The following is a 23,133-nucleotide window of genomic DNA, read 5'->3' as shown; positions in this document are numbered from 1 at the left end:
AGAGGTGTCAATGCAAATGAGGGAGGCCATCACTAGGCTGAAAAAACAAAACAAACGTATCAGACAGATGGCAGAGACATCAGGAGTGGCCAAATTAACAATTTGGTACATTCTTAAAAAGAGAGAATGAACTGGTGAGCTCAGCAACACCAAAAAATGAAACAATTATAGTGGATGATCACAGAATTCTTTCTTTGGTGAAGAAAACCCCCTTCACAACATCCAGGTCAAGAAAACTTTAGAGGAGGCAGGCATGTCTTTGTCAAAGTCTACAATAAAGAAACTCCTTCATTATGAAATACAGAGGGTTTGACACAAAAGGTGCAAACTACTTGTAACACTTAAGAAAAGAAAAGCCACATTAGACTTTGCCAGAAAACATCTAAACAAGCCTACCTAGTTCTGGAACATGATTCTTGGATGAATTCTGAAGTGTATAGGGCTGTACTATTTGCTCAGATTCAGCCAAATGCTACCAAACTGATAGGACGGTGCTTTACAGTACAGATGGGTAGCGACCCAGAACATACTGCCAAAGAAACCCAAGAGCTTTTCAAGTCAAAGAAATGGAATATTCTTCAATGGCCAAGTCAGTCACCTGACCTCAGCCCAATTGAGCATGCCTTTCACTTACTGAGGACAAAGATGAGGGCAGAAAGACCCACAAACAAGCAACAAATTAAGGCGGCTGCAGTAAAGGCCTGGCAAAGCATCTCAAGGGAGGAAACTCAGCATTTGGTGATGTCCATGGGTTCCAGACTTGTGGCAGTTATTGACTGCAAAGGATTTTCATCCAAGAACTAAAAATAATTTTTGTTTTTATAATAATGTTAGTTTGTCCAATTACCTCTGAGCCTCTGAAAATGAAGGGCTATGTATAAAATGGCTGTAATTCCTAAATGGTCATTGTGATGTCTTTGTTAAACCAGGGAGCCAGGGGTGTAGTTTAAGCTTTTACATTCAGTTCAACAGTTGATGCTCATACTCAGTCAAGACTCACTCTGTTGTTAAGTATTACACAGTTCAGTCGCTCTACTCTCTACAAGATAGGCCTCATGATCACAATCAATGACCCTCCTTAAGGCCTTGCTGTATATAATTGAGGTCTTAATGCAGCTTGTCATGTCAGTTAACTGTGCTGTAGATATGCATACTTCCAAACAAATGTTCATTTAAATCAGCAAAAAACAGTTGTCGCACAGTAAGCCTGGAGCCCTCCATGGTGCCTAGTCAGAAAACTTGAACTGAATATTGGTTCTAGCATTCTTCATGTTGCATTTCCCAAAAATAAGGCTGAGCAAAATAGACACTGATCTCAATTGAACATTTCCTGTATAAGAAGATTAGAAACTTTGATACATATGTTACATTGCCAAAGTACTAACAACCAATAACATCACAAAAACAAAGCTGTTTCTAACCAATCATGGTAGTCCTTGACTACTGCCAAGGAATTTTCAGTTTCAGGGAATTGTTGAGCTCAACAGAAATAATGACTTAATTTATTTCATTATTTATACATATAAAACAAGACTAGGCCAAAACCTAGTGTATGGCTGGACCACCCTTTATCTGTTTGCTTCTCTCCTACTCTCTGTGCCCACATATACAATATTTTAATACAGTCTAATCCCCAATGAAACTGCTCTCATTTACATGTTTTTCTGTTTCTGTTGTCAGACAATGGAACAAGTATGAAACAGTGACTGAAACATGGCCCATTGAGATGACATGTTAACCAGCACTAACTTCCAAGCCATTTCCAAGCTGCTGCTCTTTATTGCTAAAATCCTGATTTTATAATCCCAGTGTCCTTAGACAAAGTCACCATACACATAAGTTAAAGTGTGCTGTGATTTTGGCTATTTTTACCTGGAAAATGATCACTCAGGCAGAAAGTTAGAAGCTCATTCATGTCAATTGAATTGAGGTGTATAGAGAGGGGTGCCTACAGAGGGAAAGCCCGACCACACGCTCGTGGGGCAATACTGGCAACCTTCCTCTACGGAAAGTAGCTCAGGTTTGTCTTAAAAGTTCCTAAATATTTCACTAGATGCTTTTTTGAAAAGAGTCGCTAAATTGGTCCAAAAATCCTGTAAACCTAGCGACAAAGTCACTAAGTAGCCAACACTGCCTTTATATGCCCCCCTGATGACGTCATAGAAACTTTTCGTCAATACTCAGCCACCTGACCAAAGGTGTAACGTCAGCACTCAGTCACGTGGCATTTGGTTGACCAATGGTACAACTTTATCACTCACTCACTCACTCAGGGGCATTCAGGTTTCTAGGGCTGGCCCTGCTGTTGTGGTTCAGCCAAAAAGCATTGCCACATTTTGACCATGCCAGCGCTCTGTTTTGCATCCTGTTCTATTAAAAATAGTCACGATGTCACTACTTTTTAGAGAGGTAAGATAGAGACTGTCACCAAATAATAAGATATTAACGACACATTGGTAATGAGCCATAATGATTTGAATGTGGGAGAAATTGATTTGAGAGTATTCACAGTTGTGATTACCACTGTGATGGCTGTATTAAACATATGTATATGGTGATCAGTAATAACATCAACAAGTAATAGCAGTGTTTCCCCTACGATTTTTTTTCAGCGGCAGCGCTATACGTACATGTGTCCTTGAGAGCAAAATGCTGGACCCGTATTTATGAACGTCGTGTGAGGAACAGCTTAAAACGTCCATAGAGTGGTTATAGAGTAGACAGGGTTATTCATGTTCGCCCTGTCACGTGTGTATTAATTTACTGGGAGCTTTTGAAACTTGAAGGGCTTTGGAGGCCCAGATAGATGTAGTAATAAATGGTGAAGAATGAAATGCCTCAACACAGAAAATTACTTCCACTATTTTTATTCAACATAAATAGAAAGAGATAATATAAGTTTAATGAGCCAATCTCTCAGACTCATCTGAAAATTCAAATATAGTTTGACTAACAAAATAAGTGTACAGCACAAAGTTGCACCAGTTTAGTTGAAGTTTGTACCTCTTTGAAGTTGGCATCCTGTATGATATTAATGAAACAATTTTGATCCGTTAGTGCACATTTGTGCAGGAAAAATAGAAATTTGTGCTTGCACTATTTTTGAGAATTGAAACATTACATTTTTAAGTGTAGACTCAGCTCCCAATTAACATCCAAATGACATCCAAGTGGTGAATCATTCATTTACACATCATTTGTGCACATTTGTACCTCATTAATTCTCAAGCATATATTTTTTTTGTGTGTACACAAAAGTGCACAAATGAACGGAAATAGTTTTATTCATACCCTTATCACATGGGAGGCCAACCTCATGGTGCGGCCATGTTTGCACAAGGTTCGGTAGTATTTGCTACAGACCTCAGTAATTCAGTACACTTTCATACTGTTTGTTTAATTAGATGCCCAACCTGAATAATTAATGTGAAATGTGCAGAAATTATGGCAATTTACGGAATAGGCTGTGGAACAGCGTTAATGCGAAGCCTAACAGGATTACCTACTAACCAATTAGCTTGGCTTGTAACAATCACTCGACATTAGGAAATGTTCACTTTGTCCGAGTCAGTTCTGGTACTTCTTTTATACTTCTACTGCCTTAGCCAAAGAAGTTAGCTCAGTAAAAGACTTTCTGATAGCAGAGGTACAGTTAGGTCCATAAGTATTGGGACAGTGACACAATTTTTGTAATTTTGCCTCTGTACACCACCACGATGGACTTACGACATCAAGATGTGATTGAAGTGAAAACTAATAATTTTTGTAAAATTTTTTTTACATAAATTTTTGTTCTTTAGGCTCCAGCACATTGAATTTGAAATAAAATAAATGATACTACAGTAAAGTGCCAAGTGTTAGCTTTGATTTGAGCCGTCAAGATGTTGAACTGTAGACTTTCCGCTTCAATTCAAAGGGTTTAACAAAAATATCGCATTAACCATTTAGGAATTACAGCCATTTTTATACATAGTCCCTCATTTTCAGAGGCTCAAAATTAATTGGACAATTGACAATTCAAAGTGTTGACTTTGCATTTCGTAGCTGTTCATGGGAACTCTCAATATGTGGTCCAAACAGGTGTCGATGCAAATGAAGGAGGCCATCACTAGGGTGATTAAACAAAATCAACATATCAGACAGATGGCAGAAACTTTAGGAGTGGTCAACAATTTGGTACATTCTTAAAAAGAAGGAATGAACTGGTGAGGTCAGCAGCACCAAAAGGCCTGGAAGACCCCAGGAGACAACTAAAGTGAAAGATCACAGAATTCTTTCCTTGGTGAAGAAAAACCCTTCACAACATCTAGCCAGGTCAAGAACATTCTTGAGTAAGTAGGCATATCATTGTCAAAGTCTACAATCAAGAGACACCTTCATTAATGTAAATACAGAGGGTTTACCACAAGTGTCAAACTACTGGTAACACTCAAGAACAGAAAGGCCAGATTAGACTTTGCCAGAAACCATCTAAAAAAGGCTGGCCCAGTTGTGGAACAAGATTCTTTGGAGAGATGAAACCAGTATGGAGAAGGAAAGGAATAGCTCATGATCCAAAGCATACCACACCATCTGTCAAACATGGTGGCAGCAGTGGTATGGCATGGGCATATATGGCTGCCAATGGAACTGGGTCACTGGTGTTTATTGATGGTGTGACTGCAGATATAAGTAGCAGAATGAATTCTCAAATGTATAGGCGCATACAATCTGCTCAGATTCAGCCAAATGCTGCAAAACAGATAGGACGGTGCTTCACAGTACAGATGGGTAATAACCCAAAACATACTGCCAAAGAAACCAAGAGCTTTTCAAGGCAAAGAAATGGAATATTCTTCAATGGCCAAGTCAGTCACTTGACCTCAACCCAACTGAGCATACTGTTCATTTCCTGAAGATAAAACTGAGGCCAGAAAAACCCACCGACAAGGATCTGAAGATGGCTGCAGTAAAGGCCTGGCAAAGCATCTCAAGAGAGGAAACTCAGCATGTGGTGATGTCGATGGGTTCCAGACTTCAGACAGTAAATGACTGCAAAGTGTTTTCATCCATTATTAGAAATAATACTGATACTTATAATTATGTTGGTTTGTTCAATTACTTTTGACCTTCTGAAAATGAGACACTATGTATGAATTGGCAGCAATTCCTAAACTGTTAATGCAATATTTCTGTTAAACCCCTTGAATTAAAGCTGAAAGTCTACACTTCAATCACATCTTGATGGTTTTGTTTCAAATCCATTGTGTGGTGTACAGAGGAAAAATTTAAAAAAAAATGTGTCACTGTCCAAATACTTATGCACCTAATTGTAGGTAGGTCAACCTTGTTACCGTAGGCAGCCTCTCCCAAGTGAATTTTCCAGCTTCTGCACATGACTCACAAAAAGCCTATGCTGGATTGCTATATGGTAACACCACTGTGTTAGTGTATTTGTTTGTGTGTGTATGTGGTAGGGTCCCCTTCATTTCATACCAGCCTCAGTCAGCTGCATGCAGTGTAGAAGTGCAAGTTCCGGTGGTTTTGTCATGAATATTAATGAACCATCTGAAATTTCATAATTCTGCTGAATGCATACAGGGGAAACACTCTCTAGCTACACAATGCTGTAACATCAGTGTTCATGCCAGTCATAAATATAAAAGTATGTAGTCACGGTCCATGTGCTCCCATTGTAAATACTGAAAAAAAGTCCTCATTCTCTTTTTGTCATTAGTATTTCCCAGCTTTCTAAGGCTGCCATGACAGCATTTAATAATTAATAAGTTACATCAGCACAAACTTGTACAATGCAACACGTATTTACTAAGTTGTAGTGTACCTCCCACACTACGTTCAAACTAAAGCTATGTGTGAACACATGGCTGCTGCAACAGGCAGTGAGGAAGGAATTTTAAATTAGCATAAAGAGGTCCTATTTTAAAGCAGGATTTTTTTTTTTTACATTTTTACACATAGTTCAGAAAACCTGGTTAAGATGTGCTTGGTTAATTAATGTTACAAAGCCCTTGCCTCACGTTGCCTCTTTTCTCCTAAGTCTGTAAAAAATTGAATGAAGTGAATTCTTTTTTAATCTGTCTGTGTTGACTGCACAACAGCATAATTTTTTTAGGATTCTCATCACCTTGCATACAGTCTGATCTGTAGAGTCTTTTTGGTAATTGAAGCCCTTCGACCCATTTGTAGAGTCAGGGAAAAGTCATGGAATTTTACATGAGGGCCACAGTGAGAACCATGCTGACAGTGCACTGCTTCTGTCTGCAGTCTTGATGAGTAATGCTGGATAATTTAGTCCAGGCAAACACAAACAGTCTGGGTTTTTCCTGGCTCTGAGTGGAGCTTCTGCTTTAGGCCCAGGGCTGCAGTGTCCAGGAACAGTTGATTTGATCAAACATGTTCAATATTGGAAGGTGAAATATTTTTGAGTGGGCTAATGTTGCACTTGACTAGAATATAAATTGAACTATTTCCCCATATATAGATTTTGTTTGGGTAGGGCACTGAAATAGATTTTCTCCCATCCAAATTCTGTCTTTCCAGAGATCTGTGTGGAGACAGGTGAAATTACAGACTGCCAACATAGTTTATGTTCAGTCATTCACCAAAACTAATCTTCATGTTAACAAATCTTTTACAGTTTCCAACACGTTAGCTTGCTCAGGAGTTTTTTAGAATCAAGTCAAGCAGTCAAGTTTTTTTTCTATAGCAATGATTTATTATTCTGTCCCGTTAGAAGGTACACCTAACAGAAAACGAGGCAAACTACACAGGAAAATGGTGCTTTATTCGCATAAAGGACTGCAACTATAAGGAAGAGACACCAAAAGGCCTGGAAGACCACGGAAGACCACTAAAGCGGATGATCACAGAATTCTTTCCCTTGTTTTCTAAACAACATCTAGCAAGGTCAAGAACACTCTTGAGGAGGTAGGCTTACCATTGTTAAAGTCTACAACCAAGATACGCCTTCATGAATGTAAATACAGAGGGTTTACCAAAAGGTGCAAACCACTGGTAATGCTCAAGAACAGAAAGGTCAGATTAGACAGCGCCATAAAACAAAACAAAAAAAGCCCGCCCAGTTGTGGAACCACATTCTTTGGAAAGATGAAACTGAGATGAACTTGTATGAAAATGAGGGGAAGAGAAGAGTTGGGTTGCCGTGGTAGTTGGTGTTACTGGTGTTACACGATGTTCAGGCACATACCGATTACATAAGTTTCCCACCAACCCCGCCATCTTTTTTTCATTTTTTTAACAGACATAAAACCCATTTGGTTCATTTTCGTGTATCAGTTGTAGCACCCGCGTTCATCAAATAAAAAAACTTGAAACTTAACTCTTGTAAAATACTAGTTATCAATTCTTAGTTGGACACTACAATTATAAAAAGAAATTGTCTGCTCCATGCAGCAGCAGAGTAGAGTTGCATCACAGAGTAGCTTGCAATGTGACGAGAGGAGAGTTGACCAACAAGACAATGGCAAGAGGATTCAGTGTCAAAGCTAAATTGTTTATTTGGCAATATTTCAGATTTAAACCTAATGCCAAACGGGACCCTGATAAAATTAATGGGGCAATCTGCAAAGTTTTTCTGTTGAAGTTGGCAGCATCTGGGGGTAACACGCATTTGTTTAGTTCAAAGAGTTAGGGGAAGACCTAAAGATCTACCATTCACCAGGCCCACCACTCCTACACAGCCAACAATGATAGTTGCGTTACGGAAAACAACAAAGTACAAAAGGGACAGCGTGCGGTGGAAAACCTGAATTGAAATCACCACATACATTGCAAAAGAAATAGTGTCTTTCCGCATGCTGGAAAAAAAGTAATTTAAGAACCTGATCAAAGCTATAATCGCCCAGAATGAGTTGTCTGGACGTATATACTTTTCTAAAACAGCCATTAAAGACTTACAATAAACCTAGACAAGGTGTTCAAGTGCTATTGTCAGGGGCAGACAGCTATTTACTGACAAGTGATTTTTTCAACCTTAATTCATATAAATGGGATGGACCGAATATTGTGATTAACCTCTCAGTGTAACCCGGTAAAGTTCAACATTACCACAAATTGCAGTCTCCAAAATGACCAGTAAAATAAATCAACACCTCTTTCAAAGAGATTCAGTAAAAACTGAACATAATAATCCTCATGAATAAAGGATTTTATTGCAGGCCTGTTGTATTATACTGCATTGGTTTTATCTAGGTGTACCTAATAAATTGGCAAGTGAATGTATGTGTCACAGTAATCCTTTTGAATTCACGGTCCAGTATTTTCTTCTCAGGTATCTGACAAATAAGGTCTATTATGATTACTAATATCATAACATAGTAGTGATGTGGAAATGAGATGATAATGATTAGATGATTGAATAAGATATTGAACTATTAATGAGATAACAAGCACGATTTGAATGGGCACTAGTTCAACCAAATGCCGCAAAACTGATGGTGCTTCACAGTATAGATGGATAATGAACCAAAACATACTGCAAAAGCAACCTAAGAGCTTCTCAAGGCAAAGAAATTAAATATTCTTCGATGGCCAAGTCAGTCACCTGATCTCAACCCAACTGATCATGCTTTTCATTTCCTGAAGACAAAACTGAGGGCAAACAGAGAGCAACTGAAGGTGGCTGTAGTAAAGGCCTGGCAAAGCATCTCAAGTGAGGAGAACCAGCATTTGGTGAGGGCAGTGGGTTCCAGACTTCAGGCAGGCATTGACTGCAAAGGATTTTCATCAAGTATTAAACATAATCCTTATATTTGTAATAATGTTAGTTGGTCCAATTACTTTTGAGCTTCTGAAAATGAAAGACTATGTATAAAATGGCTGTAATTCCTCAACAGTTAATGTGATATTTTTGGTAAACCCCTTGAATTAAATCTGAAATCTCATGTCATCTTGATGGCTCAAATCAAAGCTGAGACTTGGCACTTTAATGTAGTATCCATTATTTTATTTCAAATTCAATATTCTGGAGCCTGATGAACAAAAACCATTTTGGTGTATGTATATATATATATATGATCCTATTATTATTATTATTATTATTATTATTATTATTATTATTATTATCATATTAGTATTTTTATTTGCACAGTACTTTCCTTTGGTGTTTAGCAGCATTTAGACCAGTTCTAGTCCCATCTGTCTCAGGTCTCGTGGTCACTGACCACATGTCCCACGAGACCCAGCTTCACAGAACAATCTTCCAGGCTGAGACACCGTACCTGTCATGTTATATGTGTCAGCTGGTAATTGCTCCAAAATGACCAAACACTCTTTCAGTGTCTCTCTCACACACTAACACACACACACACACACACACACACACACACACACACACACACACACACACACACACACACACACACACACACACACACAAATGCTCACTTTAAGCTTTGAAAATGCTCATTGTTCTTTGTTTTTTGCAGTGCTCCTTCAAATGATGTAAGTGGATATGGCTAAAAGATGGGTCACACTAGGGTGAACAGGTGATGACAAATGCACTGTTGGTGTGTGTGCGTGTATGTCTGCTCTGACGAAGGGTCGTGTGGGGAGGGGTGTGTGTGTGGGGGGGGGGGGGCTTCCAGATGGCTGCCCCAATCAGATTAGACATTTTAAACCTTTCTACTTTGCCACCCCTGAAAACAAAGGCAAGTGTTCCCATTTGAAGTGGAACACCAAATGGTTACAGTAATTCTCCTTTTTTGACATTAATTACTGAAGAAATGTCACGAATAGTCATTGTTTATGAGTAAGAAGAGCTGGATCCCTCTCAATCCTCACAGCCACTGCTCTATTTTACATCAGGTCAACAGCAGCCCTACTTATGTGATCACTGTGGCATTGAGCTTCTATGTTTATGACTTTAAAATGATGCTGTGTGTCTTTTGAAAGAAGAAATAACATAACCTTATTTGGTCTGGTGTGACCAGTGGCTTATGGTAGCTAAAGTTAGCAATTTTTGTATAGAAGCTACTGTGTAACTGACTACTGAGTCAGTCATCAGGAAAGGGTTGGTCTGCTGTTATACTACACATTAGCATGTTAAATATAACCATCTCAATGGTTTATTCTCAAAGCGAAGAAAGGAAGTAAACACAGCATAGCTCACCTGGACATGTGCGTTGCTACGCGCTTGTTGCCCCATTCCAGTGGCTCCTAGTCAGGTCGCCTTGTTGTAGGGACTCACATCACAATTGTTGAGCTGATTATAATTATAATATGATTTAGGTGCGTGAGTTAAATTATCCTAATTGTTTGCCTTCTGATTCAGTTGTTGCCAGCTGTTCTCACTAAAATGATTTTAACACATCTTTGATATTTACAGCAATAACTTGTTATCATCATTAGTATATGTCCTTTTCTGGCTGCCAACAAATCTGTGTATGTTGTTGGGAATAGTCACAATGTGTAGGGATGCATCGTTCCAATTAATTAGATCAGTTTTAATATTAACCTTATTAAGTGAATAAGGTATTGATCAAAGGTACCTGAGTCATATTATTCATATTAAATACAGTTTTCTGTTCTGTTCACATCATTTATGGCAGGAAGCTAACATTCATGAAGCTATTGCCAGTACTTTTCCCCTTCCTGCTCGTGCTCCACATTAAATGCATCTTAATGTAAAGGGTTGTGGTAGGCCTTTACTGTGAAACCACAAGTGTTGACGATGGCTTTAGGAGTCTGTAATTAAGTGGAGCAAAGCCTTTTCTGTGTGGACCATTAGGACAGTGAGTGCACCATCAACTCCAGTCAACTCAGAGCAGCTCCGTCTGTTTGTCAGGTCTGTACCTGTATACCTATAGTTAAGAATGATCTGTAGTTAAAGCCTCATGTTAGCTTCTACATATTTAAAAAAGGTTTCACACACTGAGGTTTCCGCATTTACATTTTGGTACATACCCTTAGTATGGTTATCAGGAGGAAAAGTCCAGTTGGTGCATTCCTAATTTGTGAGGTTGTTTTCTTATGTTGCCCAGACTACAGTAAACGGTGCAATACTAGATGCAAGGCTCTATAATGACCACATTGATATGTTGATTCTGAGAACTAGTTTAGGAACAACAAATCAGCCGTCCCTGTTACCTGCTGGGCACTCTGCTCTAGATGTATCTGACAGCCTGTTTGCCCTCCTTAGTACATTTTAGTTCAGTGTTCACAGTCACATTCATTCATTCTCTGAATCATCATCATTAGGTCAGTGTTGGCTAAATTTACTGACCAAAGGTATACTGTATTTCGCGTCTATTGAAGTGTGACAGTCGATTTAAACAAACAATATGTAATCCTAACTAATTTGTGTTCTTCTCCTCTGAAGACATGTGAAAAGGGGGGTCTGGGATCGGAGGCCATCCTATATTCAGGTAAGCGTGGTGTTTTTTTGCTGCAAGTTCACCCCTGTGTTTGGATGCACCTAAACATGGCTGGGAAAATCTTGATCTCAGTGGAAACGGATTCTTCTGGATCATCCACAAGCTGTGACTTCTGGAGAGGAATAACTGAGATGTATGTGTGCATCAGAGCATGTTAGTGCCACTCATATGGTGAGTTAATAATGTTACATAAGACAGATTTTTTTCTGTAACATCTGCAGTACAGTTAGGGTGCTGAGGCTGCAGAGAACATCTGTTCTTTGCAGTATCTGCCATAGTTTATTTAAGCAGCTGTACTTAAGTCATGGATGTTTCCAGGAGACGCCGTTACAGTGACATCACTGACATTTTATTTTATTATATTTCATTTATTTAATACATATCAATTATGTATATGATGTAAACACTGAAAATTCATGTTGTTTGATGTGAGTACATATACCGTGGTACAATATAACTTTGTCAGAGTACACTGACAGAGTACACTCCTGTCAGAGAGTCTGTAATGCCATTCATACTGTGGTATCTATCCCTTTAATATCTTTTGACGTATTTGGCCATTTTAGGCATTATTACAAATCAATGAGGAGGACTTCTTTATGTCTCTGTTGGATTTATATATAATTTTTGAGGTTAAGTGCTATATGAAGGCAACTGGACTTGCTTGAGGTCCTTGAAAATGTTTCACCTCTAATCCAAAAGGCTTCTTCAGTGACTGGTGGGGAGTCCCAGGCATTAAATTTTTGTGGGGTCCTTAGCACCTTGAGAGTCGTTGAAGTCACATGTGAGTTGTTGACCTACCTGGCCTGTAATTGTGTGAATGGGTGTTCAGCTGCCTGCGGAGGCATCTCGAGTGCATTGTAAGTGTCGGATAAGTGGTGTGGTAGACCGCCTCTATTTAGTGATCATTGTACCAGTTTGACATAGATGGTTTCTTTATCTCCTCTTTCAAACCATCGGTCTTCATTATGCTGGTTATTTTATCTTTAAAAAGTTTTTCGTTTGATTTTCCTGAAATTTTACCATATCAAAATACCGTATATGTCATTCAACCAAGCTGATCGATGAATACTGATGTGTATCATGATATCAAAATATCAAATTACATATATCATGACAAATGACTTTTATTCAATTTTCATTCCAGCGTTTCCCATGCTTAAGCACTGCATATTAGAATGCCTTATTTCACCTTTATTTCACTTATTTCACTTTTTCTAATTTTTGGTCACACACCTGTCTGAGCGCTGCAGTAACTGAGTGGGGATTCTTTGTGCGCAGCCGCCTAGCTAGCATCTACAGATAGTTTGTATGTGAAGCGTTTAGGGAACATCAGTTAATTCAAACGTCTAACAACAGTCTGTATGTGAGGCATTTAGGGGACATCTGTAAAATGTAGCTACAGAAAATAACCTAGGTTACACTCTCCCCCTCTAAGCTGCATGAGTCTCTGCATGCACATCGGTCCCACGCCGCACCACCCACCACCACAAGTGAATTGTCAACCTGTGGGAAACACATTCATATTGCCCATTCCTTATTTCAACTACCCAGTTAAATTAGGAAATACATTACAATCTGAATTTAAAAATATTTCAAAACTACTAGCTTAGATCTAAATGTAAAATTATGCAAATGGAAGCCTACAAAATTAACCCCAATTTACACGAAATGTTTATGTAATGTTAAAAAACTCATACAACCCTTATTTTTTTGACATTGACTCCAGTGTAGCAAAATTTATTGCATAGATTTGAATAGAATAGTTCTACTCTCTATTTGGTTGTCAAACAACAGTTGCAGCATTACCAATATGGGATCATCCAACTTAAATCTTTGTTCTTTTTGAAAATAATCAAGATAGTGATATGACATGCAGAAAAATACAAATAATTTGTCTAAACAAACTACAAATACAAAGCTTTTACCACAGTAAGAGAAATGGCATCAACATGAACATCTCATTACAGTACCTCCTCTGTTTAAAGAGACTGTATCAAGTCTATGCAAAATACTGGTTACATCTTGCAAATATATCAGGTGGTTTTTGACTGTGTAATGACAAACTCCATCACACTCCGATTGTATTCAGTCTGACCTGTATGTCTGTGGTGGCACAGTATGTGTGTATGTGTTTTAGCGAGATTAGTGTGCATTAGCTAGTGCTACTGTATGTCCACTGAGTCTGGTTGTCACTCCCTATATGTCTGGCTCATCAACCAGTTTACTTAATTAGATATTTATACTACACAGATTTTTTTTAAAGTAAATGAGAAAAGTTGACAAAACAGATGCAACTAATGCAAAGAGACATGCTGAAATTCTTCCAGAATTGATGGATGTTCAATTCACGTGTTTGTGACAGTTCACATTAATCAACATTTGCCCGAGATTTAAATGTGATCTGCGGTCCCCTGCCATATTGCTAAAACAGGATTACCTACAATGATGCTATACAAGCCTGTTAAAGATTAAAGGTTATCTGTCAAATGAAACTGCTTTCTGTGCTGCAAAAAAAGCTGAGTTAGCACCACCGCTCCACCACTGCCCCATCCACCCCCGCTCCCCCCGCACACGCACACACACGCACACCCCACCCCACAAAAAAAAGAAAAACAAAGCTGAATTTGTTCTTCCAAATTTTTGCAGTTGATTTGAGTCACAAAATATTGACTGTATAAGGGTTACGGACTTAGTCCAGTCAATAGAAATTCCTTACAACGTACGTGTGTCTGTGTGTGTGTCTGTGTGCGCGTGTGTGGTGACTGGATTTAGGCCACCAAAGCCACAGAGTTCAGCAGGCTAACTGTCTATCTGTTGCACTCAAAACCTGGCCTGGATTAACATTTGTGATGCCTCTGATCTAGTTACCAGTACTTCTGTTGCAGTGCAGCTAACACTACCCCAGAGTGCTGATCGCCGATCTCAGGATTAAACAACAGATATGACAAAAAGGTGTCCAAAACATTAGGAAACCTTTCCTTGTATTTATAATTATTGTAAATATGTATTTATAATATAATATAATTATTCGCATTACATTTAATTTCAATTTTATTTCAAAGGTAGCGGATGTGTTATCAATCTTGTGGTCTAATAGAAATAGTCTCTGCTAGGAGCAGACTATTTCTACACCCTTTTTTTCCACCCACGGTAATATTCTCTTTCAGGTCAGGTTAAAATCTCCATCTCACGTTATTAGGGAACCAAACTGCAGTGACTGATGTCCAGTTTTCTTGTTATATAGACTTTCCTCACCAGGAAACTATAGCATTGGTCGTTTGTCTAACCCTTAACACACCCTGTATTGTATCTATGCCGTTGTGAGAATAATTACTGTCCTCTCTAAAGGTGAAGGTGACAGTAGACATGAAGTGTTACAAACAATCTTGGGAAGATGCCATGGTCAAGAAAGCATTTGATTTTGACTGGGTAGACTGTGGTTCAAATAATTTCTCAAAGTCATCATTGGCTGTTGTTAACTCGTTTGTTGTTGACCGTGCCATTTTTTGGTGATGGTGTTGATGGTTCAATGATGACAAGTCTGAAAGTAACTTACCTACTAGGGGGTAATGCTCCCATGGGCATACATTGACAAAAACTGTTTCCCTAACCTAAAATTGGTATGTTAGCGTCAGCGCTCATATTAGATCACTTGGACCTGTCACATGGGTTGTTCTAAATGGTACTGATGCTGGCTGGCAGCTTTTTTTGTGGTCGAGGTATGACGACTTGATACCTTATTGACACTCACCAGTTGGGGATGAGCAGTTCATTACCTGCTTTTAAACAATACATGTCATGCTTCAAACAGATTTGCAGGTGGAGTTTGGTTACTCTTTAAAGTCTCACCTAAATACTTTCATCAGTCAGTCATTGAAAAGAATGAGGGTTGTACCTGGTTTAAACTGGAAAAATGTGGTTGAGGCTTTTTTTTTTTTTTACCTGAGTAGGTGTTAGAAATCTGTTTTTGATCATATTCAAGATAAGACAAACACCATGCATTTACTGAATGAATATATGAATTAAAATGAATGATTAGTGGTGATGCCTAAAGATGGCAGTTTATCCTCAGTAAGTCTGTTAGTTCAACTTAAAGGGTGTTCAGAGTGTCATTTCAGAGGCTTTTCATCCACAACAAGAATAAATAGCTGTATGTGGACAACACTGAATGGGCTTCATTTTTGCCTGGGGATGATGAACAGGAAGATATCTTGAGAGATACTACCACTGACACTAGTCATGGTTGACAGAGAATTAAATGCAGTGTTTTTTGTCACAATAGCCCAACCCTTTTGCTTTAGCTCCGCCAATATTTTCATTACTGAGATGATACCTGTTTTCAAAGATGTTTACTGAGCCTATTTATTTCTAAACACCAATGTTATTTGACTGAGATCTACAAGGTGTGGTGGTGAATAAAAAGCTGTCCTCGACTAGTATGGTGATTAAGGAAGCAGGGTAAGTCTGTCTGTAAGATGTGACCTGTAGTAAACCCATTAGCTCAAGCAGACATCAGCTTAGCTCTTGTGCTTCTAACTTGAACCAGGGCTGCCTCAGTACTCCACTGCTGGTTTAGGGGCTGCTTTCTCAAGTTTTTCTGAAAGTTTTAGACACGTTCATCTTGGATTTCTTAAGATTTTTCTTTAAATCTAGTTTTTCTTAGTTCAGTTTCTTGACATCTGTCTGAAGCCGTGCATGTCTGCATATAAATTTTGCACAAATAATATATGACTAATGTTGGGCTAACCTTTAGCTTATTGTGGGCCAAGGTGGACGTACTGTTGTCATCGGCAACAATGTGTACTGTGATTGTATGCTTCCTCATTCAACAAATTAATCAAATGCTTGATAACTGTGTGGAATTCCAGGAACTGCTCTTGTGGTAGGTCTACCTGTTTGAATGCAGTTTGTGGAAGCATGATTTTCTCCAGACTTTAATTTTCTGATGAAACCACAAGTGAGTGAAATGTAGAGAGAACAAAAATGTCTATGAAGTAAAAAACTGTCAAACTAAAACTTCAATTTGGAAATTGATGGTCCAGGGTTCAGTTTTACCATGAAGAGCTGATTATGGAGGTTTCCCATTTCAGGAAAGCACTACATACTATATTTAGTAATTTCACTGATCTGAACAATGAAGAATATACCAAGTGCATCACCGTCCTACTGTTCTTTATTCAAGTTCATTGATGTGCTGTTGTGACAGTGTCATTAGGTGTCAGATGCATATTTAATGGAACTAAATAGGTCTGAGCAGCTTTCATGTTTTAAGAAATACCATATAATATTTCAGTTTTTTTCTGATGTTGATTAAACAGTGTTAGACCTTATAGCACCAGACAGGTTAATTAAGGACCCATTTGTAATTACAGTGAAAATTTGTATATGAGCACAGCTTTCAGCTGTTGGGGACTGAGCACATTAAAGGATTTCTCTGGTGTTTATGGAAGTTATCCTCATTTTTCAGATGGGACTCTCCAGTCATTTGAAAGGGTCCTACTGATTCTGTTCAGTCCCATTCATCATATGGCTTTTCATTTATTAAATCAAATCCAAACCTCATAGCTTGATGATCCAAGATCCCAAGATCATTTTTACCTTTTCTCAGGAAAGATGTGTATCTGCGCTAAATGTTATATGTGCACAGTAGTTACCTGTTGTGAGCGGCTGTAAAATGTCTACTTTGTGGATATTGAGTGATCACAACATGCACAAAAAGGTTATATTAAGTTAAAAAAATTACACAGATGATAGCTGCTGTATGAGCCACTTTGAGTCCCGACAATCCAGGAAAACTGTAACATGAATAACTGCAGTCTATGCGGACCCACCATAGTTTACAGGACTGTTGTATCTCAGGATGTTTAGCTGACTCTGGCTATCAAAAATCTAGAGATAGCATCTAGCTAGCCAGCTGTCTACAGATATCAAACTGATGTCAGCAAAAACAATGCTGTGCTGCGCTCAAAGGGATCATTAAAGTGGACGTCTGTACTTAGTTGAAGCATCTGCTGCTGACAGTCAATGCATAGCTGTATGATATGGTATGTATTTTTTAAAATATGCATAATGATGACACCTTGTGTGTGGTACAGGTGTTTTATTATTCTTATTATTCTTGATTGCTGATATGCAGATATTGATTGATATCAGTGCTGATATCCAGCCCTAGGAATGAAAAGCCTCTGTCACAACCTGGCTCTTGTGTCCTTGACAAAATGCGAGATGCAGCATTTTAAAGATTAGATAAAGCACTTTATTTAACAAAAATAATTAAACTCGATACATGATAGAAATAAGAAAGTATAGGTTGTGTACATTAGTTGAGCCAGGTGTGTGAACGTTGTAAAATGCATAAAAGAACAGAAAGAAACTAAGGAGACCTAACACCACCACATAACCAAAGGGGATGTTTGCAGGAAGAGAGATAGAGTGGATGAGTAACAGATTCCAGATTTATGAACTGGGAACACCAGGTCCAGCTCTTACCAGAAGGCACTGATGAAAAAACATCCTGTCAACCAAGTGGTGAGATGAAATATAAGAACCCTGTTAAGACGGGGTCCCAACGGTCTCTCTGAAAATTATGATGAGAAATAGAACAAACCAAGTGAAGGCCTCCAAACTACCCACTCTGCCCCTATGCCCACCTATGCAAGCAGGTAGCTCAAAAAAAGCATTTAAGACGGGCAGAAGATTAGAAGATAAAGTTCAAACAAAAATAATTAATAGAAAACATTTTTTTGCCCAAGGGGCACGAGAGAGGGCGTTAGGCATATCTGGACTGCAGTCCACTGCATCAGATACTGATTTGGCCACGTAACAAACTTAAAAATTTCAAGGGGTTGTGGTAGGTGTATGCAACTATGGGAGCATGCCCAGAACTGATGTAAACCTCAATATGTTGAAGCACCCATATAAGGGCCAGTGCTTCCTTTTTTATTGTTGAATAATTAATTTTGATACGATTTGAACTTTTTGGACAATTAGCAAATGGGTCTGTCAATTCCTTCATCCTTCATCAACACTTAACCTGCGCCCGCCTGACTGGTACTTGGAGCATAAATGGCTCATGCAAGCATGGTGCAGCCAGGACAGAGCAGAGCACAGGAGGGATTTCACGTTTTCAAACACACTTTGGCAGTGAGGGGACTGCACAAATTTCACGTTGCTGTTTAACAGTTCTATCAAAGACGCAACTGCTGTTGTGAATTTCTTATAGAAGCTACGGTATCAACCCCAAAAACCACATTGACTTTTTCTTTGTAATTGGAGCATGGTACTGCGCAAAGGCTCTGACATAAGCGTCCACTGGACACACTTGCCCCTATCTGACCACCCAGCCGAGGTACGTCACCATTGTGTGAGTTTGCCAGTACGTCACCCCTGGCAAACTCACCAAATTGACAGAAAGGTGCGCCTCAGCCAAGTGATCGAACAGGGCACAGATGCACTTGACATGAACATCCTGCGTGTCACTAAAAATAACTACGTCGTCTGAGATTGCATAGCCTTCTAGACCTGACACAACAATGTTATAAGATGCTGAAAAGGTGCATCAGCATTGTGAAGTCCAAAACTCATTACAGTGTACTCATACAATCCATTAAGCATTATCAATGCTGAAATTTCTTGTGCACAAGCTGACAAAGGAAGTTGCCACTACGCTTTCAATAAGTCAAATTTACTGACAAACTTTGTTGCGCCGACCTCGTCCATACAGTTCTCCATGTGCAGTAAAGGATAAGAAGCTGGCTTGGTGACTATATTAACTTTACAGTAATTTGTACAGAATCTCAGAGACTTAATAAATTTGCCAACTGGCAAACTTGGCAATGCCCAGCTGGAGGATGAGTGTACAGCAGTATTATTGTTCTGCATATACTTGATTTCAGCCAAAACCTGATTTACAGGGCTGTAAATAAGTCCTTTAAGTTAAATTTAGGTTCACGCTTGTGTTGGACACATCTGTGGAAAAGTTGTTTAATTGGAGGACTGTCAACGGTCAACATTAGTGTTATGTTCTATTAGCTGTGTACGCTATAGTGTGTCACAGAACAGATATCAGATCATAGTCGATTCAGCAAGGTCTAGAGGTTGGGACTCAGCTGAATGAACTAACAAGCTCTCTCATTGGGTGGTATCACATCCACCTCACCATCCAAACCCAATGCAGGAGCCATCAAACCTGAAGACAAAGAATTCATCGTGAGTGTAGGACAGACAGTTGAATTTTGAGTGTTAGAATCAAGTGTATCAGGAGCAATGCAAGAATAATAGGGCTTCAATAGATTCACATGACAGCATTGGGAGAATTTCCTCTGCTTGGGAGTGACAATTAAGTAATTTAGCTCAGAGAGTTGCCGGTCTACAGTACATGGGCTTGTAAATTTTCCTTGAAATGGAAAACCAACACCTGGGGTAAGAGCCAAAATCTGATCTACAGGGCTGAATTGGCAATATTCACCCTTGCAATCATACAATCTTTTCATTTGAAACTGAGGAATTCCAATTTTTCACACCGCAGTTCAACAGCTGTGTATAGGTAATATCGAAAGCAATTCACATAATGTAATTAACTTCTGCCAAATCATCCTGAAGAACTGCTAAAGGACCATACAATGTGTGGTTGAAAACAAAGTCATTTAGACTAAAGCCAGTACTTTCTTGCACGACGTCCCTCGCTTATAACATCAATCATGGCAGTCCTTTCTCCCAGTCTCCCCTCTACCCCAGTGCAATAAAAACTCAGCAACTACTTTAAAGTGTGATGAAAGTGTTGTAGTTCTCCCTGGCTCTGTGCATATGATATATAGACGCTTCACTTTAAGTTGTTAAGAAGTCTGCGCAAACCTGGCGCATAAAGTTAGAACCTTGGTCACTCTGGATCGCATTCGGAATGTCAAAAATGGAAATTAACTGTGCCAAAGCCTCAACTACTCACCTCGCAGAGAATGAGCACAAAGGATATGCACCGGAAGACCTCGTAGTTTGGCACATCACAGTAAGCAACTAAGTGTAGCCAGATTTTGAAACGGACATAGGCCCCACACAGTCTATAAATGTTTAAACCGCTTGCCGGAAACTGGGATGGGAAACAGAGGAGCTGGCTTGACAGGCTGGCTTACTGGTTAGTTGGCATGTTTGACGTCTTTATATAGTTGGAGACTTTGCGTTTTCCTTTAAGTCCAGAAAAATTGAGCAGGACATGATCATAGGTTTTTCTTACATGTAAGTGCCTTGTTTTGTCAGGTACAATTTTCAGTATTGTGTCACTAAACTTTTTTGAGGCACATAAATCTGAAACACTGGCTAACCTACAAAATCACACTCACAAAGGCCCCATATTCTAACAAGCAACTCATTCTGGAGAAAATAGCCATAAGCAACACTTTTTATTTCACCCCCTGGAAGGATCCAACAAACCTGACAGAGACAGGTCAGCCTGCTGGATTTTAACCCACTCTTGTCATAGGACAGATGGATGAAGATCAAGCAGGGAAACCACATTTTCTGGTCCCCCTGTCCCCCACTAACTGCTGGTGCTGATAAGTCTAGAGTGGCCACAATACATCTCCGTGTGCATGTCACAGCGCAGGCTACAAGTATCCTTGGATACCTCTTGATTACCAGTGACCAGATAATTTCACAAAATAATGGCACCACATTCAGTTGGCAAAGCCACACCCACAGCAACAACGTCCTGCACCAGGTCACAATCAAGCAACATGTTATGCCGCGGCACAGGTTTCAGCCCCATCTCCATCCCCTGCATCAGAGTAAAGTCCGGTGTAACTGTTGTGGGCAACACTGACTTAACAATGAATGAATGAGGCATGTACTCCACACTAGGAACCAAAGACATCAAGGCATTGGTGATAAAGGACTCAAAACCATTGTCACCACCCAGATCAACACACACTGGCCACGGCCCCAGAACACTGAATCCAGACAGGGCAGGAACAGGTAAGAACAATTTAGACTGCTTTCACTTAATGTTAAAAACTCGACATCTAGTAGATACTGTCCATCCGCCTTGACTGCATTTAAGCAACAAGCTTCATTAATGTATACACAGTCCTCCGCCCCGCAACCCACCAGAGTCCTGTGTTCCATCGGCGCAGAACATGGTCCGCCCATCAAGTGCAACAGTTTGATCCGGGATATTGCAACAGAGACAGGTCTCTGCAAGATGAGTCCCAACTCATCCAGAACTCTTATTCCAGCTCTCTTCCCTCTCTTTCTGGGTCGATCGCACTGCTTGCGGTGACCTCTGGTTCTGCTGCTCTGGCTGGCTGGCCAGAGGATAACTAGGGGAGAGATGGTCTGAAGGTCTACTGCACTTAATCCAATCCCTGTGCTTCCTTTTCTGACGTTGATGATACATGCGAGGGACCATGCATTGAAAACTTTGCACTGATGGGGATTACCATTGTTACTACATTTATGCATCAAGACAAATTCATCTGCCAACTCAGCTGCTTTAAAGACAGTTGCAGTATGTTGAGGAATCACATTTTTAAATAGCTCCAGCACTATTAACTCACAGAAGCTTTTGAAAGAATCAACATTAGCAGCGGAACACCAGTGGTTAAGATGTGACAGAAAATCACAAGCAAATTCCACATTAGTCTGCTTATCACCTTTTTCCCAGTTCCTGCATTTTTGGTGATATACCTCAGGCACTAATTCATAAGCTTTCAAAACAGCAGATTTCATAACACAAACAATCAGTAGCACTTAATACAGAATACTCCTCCTGATCCCTACCAGTAAGGACACAGCGAAGTATTAAAGTCGTATCTACAACTGGCCAATTTTTTGCATCCGCAATGCGTTCAAACAGAATAAAGAAAATACTGGGGTCCTCCTCATTGAAGCTGGCAACTAGACACAAGTTGGCACTCACATCAAAAGAACACGGCACAATTTCAAAGGAAAAAGATTCCTCTGCCACCAATACAAATTAAATTCAGTCCCGCTCCAAATCCAATTTCATTTTTGCAGTTTGCTGAAGAACCTTTTCTAATTCAATTTTCCTTTCCTTTTCTACTTTCAGTTAAATTCTTTCCTGCTCTAAGTGTAAGAAAAGCACTTCTTTTTACTGCTCAAATGTCAGCCCAGATGGTGGCAATCTTGGCACTGCCAGGTGTGAAAAAGACTAGAGTAATGCCATAATGCTCAGCTATTTGTATCAACTGTTCCTTAGTATGGCTATTCACAAACAACTTGGGAAGCCCCAAGGAGTTTTTCCCCTAACTGCCTAGCCAAATCGAACTAAAACTCACCCCTAGTCCTTATGCGGCTTGTGGTGGGTACTTTGCACTTTAATATAAACCAGCGGGTTTAAAAGGTGGCCTACAAGCAGCCAGCTACACAAAATCTCATGGGTGTGCCCCCAAGACAGTTGCCTGAAGACAGCTGACACTAACCATGTTGCAACAACACTAACGGAGAGAGTAATATAACCCAGGGGGGAAATGCCAGACAAATAAACCAAAACAACCTAATTTTCACGTGATCAGATAACTAATTAAATCCTATATTAAGTTACCAATGAGGTTACAACTATAAATTTACCTGGATCAAATGAACCCCCAATTTGTCACAAACTTGCTCTGTGGCTGTGTCAAATGGGAGATACAGCATTTTAAAGATTCTATTGAACAATTTATTTCACCAAAATAACTAAATTTGATAACATTTGTAAATCAGTGGTGTCAGTAGTGTAGGGTTA

At 39.4% G+C, this 23,133-nt stretch overlaps 1 protein-coding gene across 4 annotated transcripts in view; it reads left to right on the top strand.

Moving 5' to 3' along the window:
• Window positions 1-23,133, top strand: part of fam110b (family with sequence similarity 110 member B) — a 63,781-nt gene that overhangs the window by 1,268 nt on the left and 39,380 nt on the right. Inside the window, exon 2 of one of the 4 annotated variants that reach the window (XM_040142925.1) lies at window positions 11,339-11,384. The exons of the other annotated variants lie outside the window; for them this stretch is intronic. The gene's annotated coding sequence lies outside the window, so the exon portion shown is untranslated. The remainder of the gene's footprint in view (window positions 1-11,338; window positions 11,385-23,133) is intronic. 4 annotated transcript variants of the gene reach the window in all.

The sequence above is a fragment of the Xiphias gladius genome, chromosome 14, assembly GCF_016859285.1.
Source record: "Xiphias gladius isolate SHS-SW01 ecotype Sanya breed wild chromosome 14, ASM1685928v1, whole genome shotgun sequence".
Classification (NCBI taxonomy): domain Eukaryota; kingdom Metazoa; phylum Chordata; class Actinopteri; order Istiophoriformes; family Xiphiidae; genus Xiphias; species Xiphias gladius.
Note: the sequence above shows the minus strand (reverse complement) of the source record. Positions and strands in the feature narration are given on the sequence as shown.